This window comes from Manis pentadactyla, chromosome 12, assembly GCF_030020395.1.
Source record: "Manis pentadactyla isolate mManPen7 chromosome 12, mManPen7.hap1, whole genome shotgun sequence".
NCBI classification, from domain to species: domain Eukaryota; kingdom Metazoa; phylum Chordata; class Mammalia; order Pholidota; family Manidae; genus Manis; species Manis pentadactyla.
The window spans coordinates 42,759,528-42,771,708 of NC_080030.1; the positions used below are offsets into that span (position 1 = coordinate 42,759,528).

The window sequence follows — 12,181 nt, forward strand, 5'->3', positions numbered from 1 at the left end:
TGATGTGGAAAGATGTTACTGCTTTGCTTGTATAAAAATACATTATGGTATGATCTCATTAAAAAATGCATAAGTGCAAGTATTATGTATAAATACAGAGAAATCTAGAAGCAAACATCAACAGTGGGTTTCCTTGAGTGGTGTTTAGGTTCTTTTGCTTCTCTCTGTTGTCTGGAATTAATATATAATTTACAACAATAGTAAAAAGTATTTGCAGTAATAATAATAAGAAATGAAAGATTTCTTTTGGGGGAAGAAAAACAACCGGAAATTCATCATCAGCCTCCCGGTGGTGAGCATTATTTTGCCACATGGAGGATTTAGGGAGATGGGCCTGTAAGGGTTAATCCAGCACCAGGGGAGCCCTTAGTCCTGCGGTTGAAGTGTCAGGACGCAGCTAGTAAGCAGAGAAATGTTAAACTAGATATTGTGGGACTTCTCAGAGCTTTCTGCATGCTAAGGCCGTTGCAAATCTCCAAGAGACATGGAGTTACAGTTTTCCTCCCACCTTATTTGATCACTGAGCCAGGAGCATATGATTATATTCCTGCTCTGAGAACACAGCTGGGGAAAATTTGGAATAACTATTTGACAAAAACCAGTTCAGTTAAGCAAAGGACAAAACTACCCAGATACGAAATGGGGAAGAATGTTTTCAGTTCATATATTGCTGAGAAAGACCGCTGCCCTGGCCCCTCCCAAACCCTCACCTTGAACCATAAACTGAACACAAGCCACAGGGTCCCGAAACAATATTAAAAGTCTGGCAAATAAAAATGAGGAGCCTGGAGCGGATTGGATTCTCATGGCGTTTGGCTTGGGCTCTGCCTTTTAGAAGGACTAGAAATTTTAGAGAGGCTCCTGGGAATTACAGCAATCCACAATGCTAGGAGGCAATTATTGGCAAAGGCTAGCCAAAATGAGTAACAGTATGGACCGTGATCTGGGCCCAGGTTTAGTGTACGCAGAAGGAACCTGCCAGCAATACCTTCCTTGTGCTGACTTGGTGGGGAGAAAACCAGCCCTTTCCGGAAAAGAGAGTGCAGAGGTGTCCAGGGCACCCTCATGTCAGGGTGACTTAACTGGCCTTCCTCTTCCTGCCCAAACTGACTGCGGGACTAAATTTGACCTGTCTTCCCACGCACTCCCTCCCCCACCCGAGCTCTTCTTTCTCCCCTCTGAGTGAGCCTCTAGGGACCCAGAGGCTTGAGCTCCATCTGCAGCCGGGGCTCAGGCTGGCAGGGAGGAGAGGGCGGGTGGGGGCTGGGTGTGGATTCCTAGTCTGGGCAGGATGCAGGAGGCCCTTGACTGTAAGGAATGTGATGGGACATCCTGCGTTGGGAGGACACCCTGGGTTTTCGCTTCCTGTCCTACAGCCCAGCACCCTGTGCTCCCGGGAGCCCTGGCTGCTGCCTGCTCCTTCTGTTGCTCTTTTCTCTGCTCTGTGCTTCCTTTCTTTCAGCGCCGGACAGTTTGAGGACCGCCCGAGGAGCCTGTGTGAGGGTGGTGCTCAGTTTTTATGGCTCTGACTTTATGTTCTCCCCGAATCCCCCAGGGCCTGATGTCCACGTCTGTGAGGCCCACAGGGCCTGTCCTACAGCCTTGGCCCGCTGAGCAAAGCTGCTGCCCTCTGACCCCTGACCTCAGTCAAGAAAGATATGGGACCATGGGCACCTCCTGCTGCTGTAGGCCCCATGTGCGTAGTTCCTCAGTGTGCCTCGCTTTCTCTTCTCAACTCCAGGGTCTTGATTATGTTGTTTTATCTTTCATCTTCACATAGCAAACTTCCCTCCTTCGGGCCTCCACTTGGATGTTACTTCCTTGTGGAGCCTTTCCTGACACCTGTCCCACCATGTGCTCCCCTACTGCAATGCTCTGCACACCCCCCTGTAGCCATATCTTTCCAGAACCATCTGTTTATTGGCCCATCACTTCTCCCCGGAGGTTTGAAGCCCTTTTAGATCAGGGACTGGATTTTGCCATCTGCTACATTTAGGGCCGAACTTGTCTAGTAAGAGGCCAAGCCAACCACACAACAAAAGTTCGTCTCAGGAAACAATGTACCCGATACCAGTAGGTACTCTCCAAAGTTCACCCAATAAATACTTAGCACAGCACACAGATAAAGAAGGTCCCGTCCTCACCCACCTCCTTTCCACCCACACCCCACTCCCATTTCCCCGGGGGACGCTCCTGCAGTATCTGCCTTGACTGGAATTGTCTGCAGCTTTAATTTCCAGATCAAAAGGAGTGACCCACTGATTTTAGATGACCTTTCAAGTGTTAAACATTTTTTGCATGTTAGAGAAAAAAAAGGGCCAAAACAAAACAGGCAGGACTTGGGCAAGAGGTGTGTGACAAACAGCTAAGCATGGAGCTGCCACAGCCTGATGGTCAGGTCTGGGCCCTTCCACCTTCTGGACAAGTTCCTTAACTGTCTGTTAAGTCATCACTGCTTCCCTCACATCAGCAAATGGGGATGAACAGCTGTGCTCCGCACGTAGGAAGCGCTCCGTAAGTATCACTGCCAACAGCTAGTGTGGCCGGAGGGCTGCTCCCTAACCGGGGATATGCATGGCAGGGCCACAAGCACTGAGCGAGCCAGGCAGGCTCGTGGGAGCCTCGGCAGCTCAGCGTGTAAGCCAGTCTCCTATCTCTGTTCGGCTGTTGAAGAGAAGCATCTGGGGAGTTACAGCCAGCTGAAAACAGCTTTAGGTTTGGACAGCAGCCACTCTCAAGTTTTGTCCCAAGCAGAGGCATCTTGGCAATCAACTTGGGACAAAATAAATAGAAATGCAACAGGAGAGGCTGGGCATGTGGGGAGAGCAGTGCAGACGTACAGAAGACCCTCTTCATCTGAGATGCTTCAAAGATTAAAGGAACCTGGTTTAAAAAAATTTTTTTTTTGGGGGGGGTGCCCTGACATTCCGTGCTGTTCACTGTCAGTAGTTATTAGTTGATTAGCCTTGTGCCTTGTGCACGTTTCTTTCATGAATAATTTTGACAGTGGAAGCTCTATTCAGTGGATGAGCTAAGTGGAGAATACCACTGTTCGAGCTGAATTTGCCCAAATGTCCCTATTTACTGTTGGTTGGGTTTAATTCAACCTGAATCTCTCCTGTCGGGGAGGAACTTGCCAGTTGGTGAGACGCGTTCATCAAGTGCCAAGTGAGGGCTGGGGATCAAAGGCAGATGAGGGGCCCTGAACCCCCTCAGAGTGCAGGTCTCACTTCTAGAACCCCTTTGGTGTGGGAGCTTCTCTTGCTCCCAGGCTCCTCCCTGACCCTCCTCCCCACCAACCACCAGAATGGCCAGTTTTGAAGGGAGAGAGCATCAGTCTAATTTGTCTCTAGGTAACTGGAGGCTGTCTCTGCCAGGCCCTGTCCTAGGCATTTGCGCTGCAGCTGTGAGCAAGGCGGAGCCTCTCCCAGCCCTCTTGCTCCCCCTCGCTCAGGCGGGGACACGCGATGATTAAATACCAGCCACAGAGGTGATGCAGACCCAGGCCTCAGGTTCTCTTGGAAGCCTCCTCCCCCTAAGAGATGGCTGGTGGGGCCGGCACCTGGAGAGGAGGGCCTGACGAAGAGGCTGGTGAGAAAAATCATGAGGATTCTTTTATTTTTTTTTAGTTGTCAGATCTTTATTTAAAACTCTGATCTGCCAACTTAACGTTCTCCACCAGCTCGGGGTGCAGAAACTTTCACAGGCTTCATGATCTTTTGCTTACGGGCTGCCTTTGCGGGAGCCTTAGCAGCAGCCATTGCTGTCTTTTTAGATGCTTGCTTAGCCTTTTTTGCTTCCTTGGCTGCCCTGCTAACTTGTTCTTGTTGAGCCTTCCTACTTCCGGTTTCTAATTCTGCTTGACCATTGTATCAGCAAGAGATACCCCGGTGATGGCCCTCTGGAATCTGATTGTATGGCGGGTTCTTTTCTTTTAAATCTCTTCCAGCTGTACCTTGCTGTGCTTTCTTCTGTAGTGGACGGTCCAGTTTATCTGCCGAGGATTCCCCTCGAAAAGGAATGCTGATTCACATTCTACATTAAGAAATAGGAAAACCTTCCAGTCTGTCCTGGTGTAGGGCCTCCCATGTCCGGGATAGATCTTGGGCTCACTGAAGCTGCACAGCTCGACCTGCAGGGCTGCAGCTGCCAGAAAGAAGGGAAGATGGTGAAGAGCAAAATCATGGGGGTCCTGCCTGCACCTCCTGACCTGGAGGGTGTAGGACCCTGAGGGGGTGTGTCTTTGTGTTGGGATGGGGGTCCCATAAAACTCCTCCTTCCCCTGGCTGACACTCCTTATTGTTTACCCTTCAGCCCAGATGTTCCTTTTCATGGAAGCCTTCTCTGCCCATCCAGGTTGGGTGGCGGTGCTGCATTTGGCCTCGTGGTCCCATGTGCCCTCCCCGTTGCAGTCCTGAGTACACAATGCTCTCACTGTCAACTTTCTGCCTGCTGGCTGCTGTCTTCAGATCCATGGGTCCATGCCCATCATGTTCACACTGTATTCCGGCTTCGCGCAGGTCTGGCACATAACAGTCTCCCACTCAATATCAGTTCCATGAAAAGAAGAAGGAAAGGAGGAGCAAGGGCTACCAACAGGGATGTAACTTGGGATTCCGTTTGTTTTACCCATGACATTGAGCTACCACTGAACAGACCTGGATGTTTAAGGAAAGCCTGGGGATTGTAAGAACTAGGCCCTTAACCCACGTTCTCTCCTGATCTTCCATTTGACCTTGGGCAATTTAATATAATTCTGTAGCTTCATTTCTTCAGCTTTCAAATGAGGATAACACTAGGAATTAACAGAGGCATGTTGAAGTTCAAATAAGACATATGTCAAATAGCTATTTTTCAGTGCACATTATAAACTGTAAAGAATTGTTTTTGCATGTAAGTATAGAAAAAGGGGAACTTTGTAAAAAAATTCATAAGTCAAATTGGTAGCTGAAGGGTAGAAGTTCCATCTGCCACATAAAGGGCCTAGACAAGTGCACTTTTTCTTGCCTTTAGCATTTTCTTCCTGGGTCACACATAGGTCCTGTGTCTGAGACACCCAAGTATTAAGAGTCCATGCTGCTCTCTGGGAAAGAAGTGCAGGGAAGAGCAGGTACCATGCTTTGAATTGACTTCTCAGCCAGAAATGTGGGAAAACACACCCTACTGGGCTGCCCTGAACTCCTTACTGCATGTATCTTTAGCACCATATTATAGAAGCAATTTCATAAAAAGAGAAACATCAACACAGATTACAAGCTATCAACAACACATACAAATTTGGAACTAGAATACTGGTATCAATGGTGGAATGATATTCTGGTCCCATCCCCCTGGTTCTTTCTTCCGAATCTTTACCTCTGTGCTAAATCTTCTGATTCTTACCTTAACCTTTTCTCTGTAGATGACTGACTTTGCTGCCCACTTCACAGAGAAAGCAGAGGCCAAGCAGGGGCTTTTGTAGCTTCCTGTGCCCATCAGCAACCCTCACCATGCTGTTATCTATCTCCACATGCACCCTGTTCTCCTGTTTCAAGGGAAGAGGTATTGTCTTCCCTGTACAACCCTAATTCTTCCATCTGTGTTTGAAATCTTATTTTCTCTGTTTCCTGCAGAATTTCATTCTGTGAAATAAACCTTTGCCTCTGTCTTTAACCTCTCCGTCTCTACTTGATGATTCCATTCAGGCTACCATGTGGATCCCACACAGCCCTCTAACTATTGTTCTGTGTCTCTTTTTCCCTTGGGAGCCAAGCTTTTGGAAAGAGTGTTTTACACTGATGGTCTTTGCTTCTTTATCTTCTATGTCTTCTATTTGCTGCTCAACCCACTAGAGTCTGGTTTCTGCCACCATCTCTCTAAAGAAACTGCTGTCACTAAAGTCAACTCTTTCATGTTCCTCGATCTCTCTGGTTTCAGGAACACTATTGTCTCCCACCTTTCTGACTGCCCTTTCTCAGGTCTCTGGGTGGGCTCCACAGCTCTCACCCTCGCCTTACATGGAGGAGTTACCCAGCGTTCGTTCCATGCTTATACCTGTTCTCCCCCTACACACCCTATTTTGCAGATCTCTCCTTCCATGTGATGGCTGCCACCTCTATGGGGTTGTGTAGTGTTGCCCCCAAATTCTTTCCTTCCTGGAACCTCAGAATTTGGCCTTATTTGGAAGTGGGGCCATTGTTGCTCTATTAGTTGAGGTCAAACTGGAGTAGGGTGGTGTCCTTATAAGAAGGGGAAAAGAGACACAGAGAGAATACCATGTGACAACAGAGGCAAAGGTTGGAGTTAAGTGGCTTCAAGCCAAGGAGCACCAAGGATTGCTGACCCACCACCAACTAGAAGAGGCACGAAGGGTCCCCTCCTAGGTGTAGCATGGCCTGCAACATTTTAGTCTCCAGAAATCAATGTATTCGTAGGGCTGGGGTCCCTCTGAAGGTTCTAGGAAGAACCTTCCTTGCCTCTTCCTAGCTCTGGTGGTTGCTGATGATCCTTGGCTACCAGATGCATTACTTCGATCTGATCTTTGCCTTCATTGCTGCGCGGTATTCTCCCTGTGTGTCTATGTCCAAATTTCCCTCTTTTTATAAGGACAGCAGTGATGTTGCATTAGAGACCACACCAATCCAGCATGGCCTCATGTTAACTTGATTAGACCTACAAGGATATACAGAGATCCCATACAGAGGTTCCAGGTGGAACAAATTTGGGGGGGAACTTATTCAACCCAGCACAGTGACTTCTGACTGCAGATTCTTTTGTAGCTTTTGAATTTTGTATACTAAATGTATTCCTAGCCACTCACTAGGCACCTGATGCCTATTTCATAGCTATATTTTGACCTTATTTTTGTAAAATATTCAAAATCCCTAAAGCAATGTACAGCATCAAAAACCAGGTGATCAGTCCCAACACTGCCTCCTCTTGTTTTTGAGTAATGATTGCAATAATTCCTGAGGACAGAAAATCCCAAAGGGCAGGGCCAACTCTACGTCCTTACCAGTGCAACTGCACTTGGGGGATGAGAAGGGATGAATATGTCCTTTAGATCTGAATGGCCTTTGGAAATCATTTTGAGCACTGGAATATGGAGGCATGGAGAATGGTAAGTGGAAAAGATAACTTACATGTATATATGCTTTTAACATTCATAAAATCCTTGTTCATTGATTTAATCTGATCCTCACGCACCCTTGAGAGAGAAAGTGAGCCCAAACAAATCAAGTTTCTTGCTCCAGTTCATGGGGCTAGTAATTGGCTGGTAATTGCTACTGTTGGGCTTGGAGTCTTTTTCTGCTTTTCAACAGAAGGTTTTGATGAAACACAGCCCTTCTCCATCTACTCAACCCAGTCTATCAATTATGAAAGAAATTTCAGTGATGAAGAAAAGATCATATTTTTCATTGAAAATGACAAAAAGATGCACTTAAAAACAAGAAAGTAAAATTTCAGTTTGACATGAGAAAAGCCAAATGAAGGTTTTTTTAAAACTAAAAGCTAATATTGGAATATCTAAATATCAAATATTTAATAATTAAAGCATTTGCTTTAAAAAATTGGTCCTGAGATACTCACATTGGATTATTCCTAATTATTATTATTTATCAGATTTTAAACATTGCTATTTTCCTGTTTCCTACTTAGAACCCACTGTCATCTTTGGTAACATTTGCTATGAAACTCCAGATGCAAACTTTTTCCTCTGGATCATCTACATCAAGGGTTGGCAAACTATGGCTGGTGGCCTGCTTTCGTACAGTCTGAGAGCTAAGAATGGTTATTACATTAATAAGGGTTGTAATAAAAAAAGAATATGCCACATAGACAGTATGTGGTGTGCAAAGCCTACAGTTACAGAAAAAGTCTGCTGAGCCCTGGTCTATACTCATATTTATATATCTGAAAAATAAAAAATTTCTATCTGTCATCTATCTAATCTATCACCTATCTATCGTTTATCTATCTATCTGTCATCTATCTAATCTATCACCTATCTGCTTATTGACCTGTCATCATCATCTCTATCATCTCTATCTATCCGTCATCTTCTGTTCCCTCCCTCATCCCTCATCCCACAAAATGTTCTATGGAAGCAAATGAACTCCCAAAGGTTCTATGATTACTCTGCAAAATTAGCTCCTTCAGCAGTACAGTAATCATATCCATGGCTTAAAATTTGATGGAGAGAACGCAGAATTGAGCAGTCTACTGGGTTCAATGAAAGATAATGACAAATGACAAGAAGTAGGCGGCTGAGAGCCAGTATGGAAGAGCAATCTCAGCTAAGAAAGATGATTTACAATTTTTATAGAACTTCCTATTTTCCAAGTGTGTTTTAATTCCCTTTTATCAATTTTCCAATAACTCCTTGATGGTCTGTGTTATGCTAACTTCAGAAAGATCAATGAAAAAATAATGGTCTAAAATTTGTTTTCTGGTGCTGTATTGATACGGATTTTAAATATTCCTGCTTTCTCCCAGAGGTGAGTGAGTCTTTCTGTGAGATTTGAAAATGGTCTTTCAGCTCTCAGGGCCCCTCAGCTGAAGTGGAGATCCGAAAGCCTAGAGGAGAGAAGGGCAGGGCTGGAGGGACGGCCTGCAGAAGGGGGGAGCTGTGCCTGGATCTGAGCCTTCTACCTTTGCTTTGCCTGAAGACCCGCACAGAGTATGACTTACTTGTGGGGAGAAGGAGACCGTGGAAGGAGTAGAGGGTGGGAAGAAACTGACATGCTTGAAACTTGGTGAAGTGGCCGGGGTTACGGGAATAAAAATACAGGACACATCTTCTGAGACACCGCATTTCAGGATGCTCATTAGCCAAACGGATAATTCCTCCCAGTTCATGGATTCAACTCTCCCAAAGATAACCGTGGGCCATTTACTCCTCTGGCCCTGGGAGGATAGGAGCGGCATGGGAAGCTTATTGCTCAGATAACAAGGATGGTGTGTGGTGTGCTCCTTGGATGTCTCCCCTCCGCATCCCCGTAATGATTGGACTGCTGGCTGCCTGCAAACATGTCTTTATTTTCTGGGAGGGAAAAAGGAGAAAAGGTCGGAGTGTGAGAGCTGATCAATTACTCGCCTCAAGCTAATTCTTTTAATTTTGAGTCGCCCCATGTTCCAGGAATGGCTAGAAGTCTGCTCTTCTATGGATATCCAGGGATGGATAGAACTAATAGAAGTAGTTTGCTGGGGCTACCTTAACAAATGAGTACAAACTGGGTTAACTGAACAGAAATTTATTGTCTCAAAGTTCAGGAGGCTAGAAGATTGAGCTTGAGCTGTGGGCAGCTTGGGCCCTGCTGAGCTCTCTCTCCTTGGCTTGTAAGGCCCCCAAATGCCAAAGCATCAAGAACACAGAAAATACAGTTAATATGACTGATCTTGTGATGAATGGATGCCAAATAGACAAGTACACCTGGTTAACGCAGGATGATCTCATGTTAAGATCCTTTACTCAGTTATATCTGCAAAGACTCCTTTTCCGGTACAAGGTCATGTCCACAGGTTCTGGCAGACATATCTTTTTAGGAGGGACCATTATTTAACCCCCTACTGGTGCCTTATTAAACATCTCCTGCTCTCTTGGGTCACCTCGTTGCCGTTTCTGGACTGGCCTATCCCCACTTGCCTTCCCACCCCATTTGCTTTCCTCCAGTCCATCCTCTGGGCAGCACCAAAATGGTCTTCCTAAAATGTGACATTGGTCATGTCATTCCCCTGCTTGAACAGCATGCTTCTAAAATGTGGGGCAACATGAGCAGTGTAATTCTGAATGTTACCGAAAATAAGTTGGAAACATTTCCAAACTTCCAAACACCAGAGAATTTGCTCCAATTTGTAGATCAGAGCAATTTAAATGCATTCATCTGGGAGATGGCTGTGCATAACCTCCCACTCTGACACCTGAATTAATGAATTCGTATCACACGCTCCAGGCTCTACCCAGCTGCTTATTTAATTGGATGCAGATTATATATGCATACTTAGTCAAGTGAATTTGGAAACTCCATAATCCCTCAGAGGAAACAAACTTCCAAATGTTCAATATGGCCAATCAGTTCCCTTAGACTGGGATAATTTTCGTTAAGTTTGCCATGCTTCACTAAAAATTAAGAACCTAGAACTCCCCCTATACCCGAGCTAGCACAGGACAAAGAAACAGATAACCCAGACTCAAGCCCGATTCACCTGAGGCCATGCAAACCTGCCTTCCTCCAGCAACCTCAAAATCTCAAGTTAAAATGTGCAATATGTTTAAAAGATGACTGTATCTCAGCGCTCCTTATAAAATGCTAGTCCTCAAGGATGCCCTAGGAGTCACCTGTTGGACCACTTATATTTCCAAAGTCACTGTAACAGACCAAACTCCTTGTGATTCATGAGCCTTCCCTATTGGAAAGCAAATCATATTTTTAAAAAAAGTAGAATTGTGTCTCTGAAGCCCAGATAATAAAGGTGTAAGACATGCATGAGGAAGTCTCAAAGTTATCACCATGGTGAACCTCTCTCCTTGGCCTGTTCAGGGCAGCTGAGCCAGATGCCCTGGCATGGGCCACTCTGGGGGATGTGACTGAGCTCTTCGTAGTGCGTTCTTAGAGTGGCTTTTGCCCCAATTTATTAAGTCTCTTGAGATAGCAAGTGATAGAAATTTAACTCACAGAGGTGTAATGTAAAAGAGTGTTTTTATTGGCTCAGTAACTGAGAAGTTGAAGAGATGGTTCAGCTTCAGTCATGACTGAATCCGGGGGCTTGAACACATGTCATCAGAATACAGTCCCTTTTATCCAGCTGTCACTCTCCTTTCTTTTCTGTTGGCTTCATCCTTGAGAAGCCAGTACCTAGATGGTACCCTGGCAGCTCCCGGCTTCCTTCTTACCAGCTCAGCAACCTCAGGGAAAAACTAATACTTGGCTCTTTCCAAACCTCCCTCCCTGCAAAATCCTAGGATTGGAATTCACCAGCCTAATTTAGGTCACATGTCCAGTCCTTGCGATTGGCAGACCTGGGTCACCAGCTCATACCTGGACCTGGGGGTGGGGTTTGCCTCACCAGAATCACCCAAAGGTAAAGAGCTGTGGTTTCTCAAAGAGAAAGGAGGTGTTGTTTCTAGAAAAAGGCAGCTGGATTTGGGCACAGGCCAGGGCAGATCTGTCCATGGCGTACCAGGATGTGAGCTGGTAGTCCATGGATGCGGGTGATGAGAGTGCAGTTCCATCTCTGTTTCCACTCTCTGGTGGCGCATTGAGAAGGAATTCATTTGTAGATACCAATGTGTATGTTGCTCTTTTTATTAGAAGACACATCTTCTGAATTTTATCCCTCTTCATGTTCTGATCCCTACGGGATTCTGAAGAGGCCAGGCAACAACATCAGGCTTATTTGTGATGAATAGGTACCGTCGAACTTCAGGGACTGGTTCGCTTCTCATGTGCATCAGCACCAGCCTGACTGCCAGCATGCTGTGCAGGACAATCACTTCTGCAGCACCAAGGACTCCCTTTCTTTCCCCACTGGTTTAGGCCTGCCCTTTACTGGACTCCCCTCGCGCAGGAGTCTGAAGTCTATGACAGGTTGGCAAAGTAAACTGCTCATTTTGGTTTGTTTTCTCAACCCTAGGAAGAAGCCACTGAATACTGATTTGAGTGCAATTTGTGTTTTAAAAGCTTAGAAGTGCATTCCTCAGACTACACACCTGGCCTAAAACATGCAGAGTGTCATCACCTTTGCAGCCCCCCCCGCCGCCCCATTACCCACAAAAGGTTCACTACACTCGCTGTTACAAAGATCTGTTCTTTAGGACAATCTGTCTTCATCTTCGTGGGCTTATTGGGGAAATCTAAGATAGGATATTTGAATCGAAAGTTACCTCTAAGTCTACCTTCCTTCCAATTGGTTGACTGAATCCTTTCCTACCATTTCTTGAAGCTGATCAATCAGTTCTGTTGAAGCACTTCCCCTGAGAGGAAAAAAGCAAATAAGTAACATCACCATTTAGAGATTCCTCAGGCCCTTTCATTGCAGAACGGTTTGTGTCATGAGAAAGTTCTCCCCCACACTGACAGAAAGCCGCTCTCTCCCTACCACCCACCTCTTCTTAAAGTAACAAGGCAAGTTTTGAGGGATCCTTTGTGCTTCTTTTTAGTCATAGATCAGAGTTTGCACTTCAAACGATCTCTTCGGTGTC

At 45.7% G+C, this 12,181-nt stretch overlaps 1 pseudogene; it reads right to left on the minus strand.

Annotated features, from left to right (window-relative positions):
• Positions 1-3,628: 3,628 nt before the first annotated feature.
• Positions 3,629-4,475, minus strand: LOC118925179 (60S ribosomal protein L24-like; annotated as a pseudogene).
• Between the last annotated feature and the right edge of the window lie 7,706 nt (positions 4,476-12,181).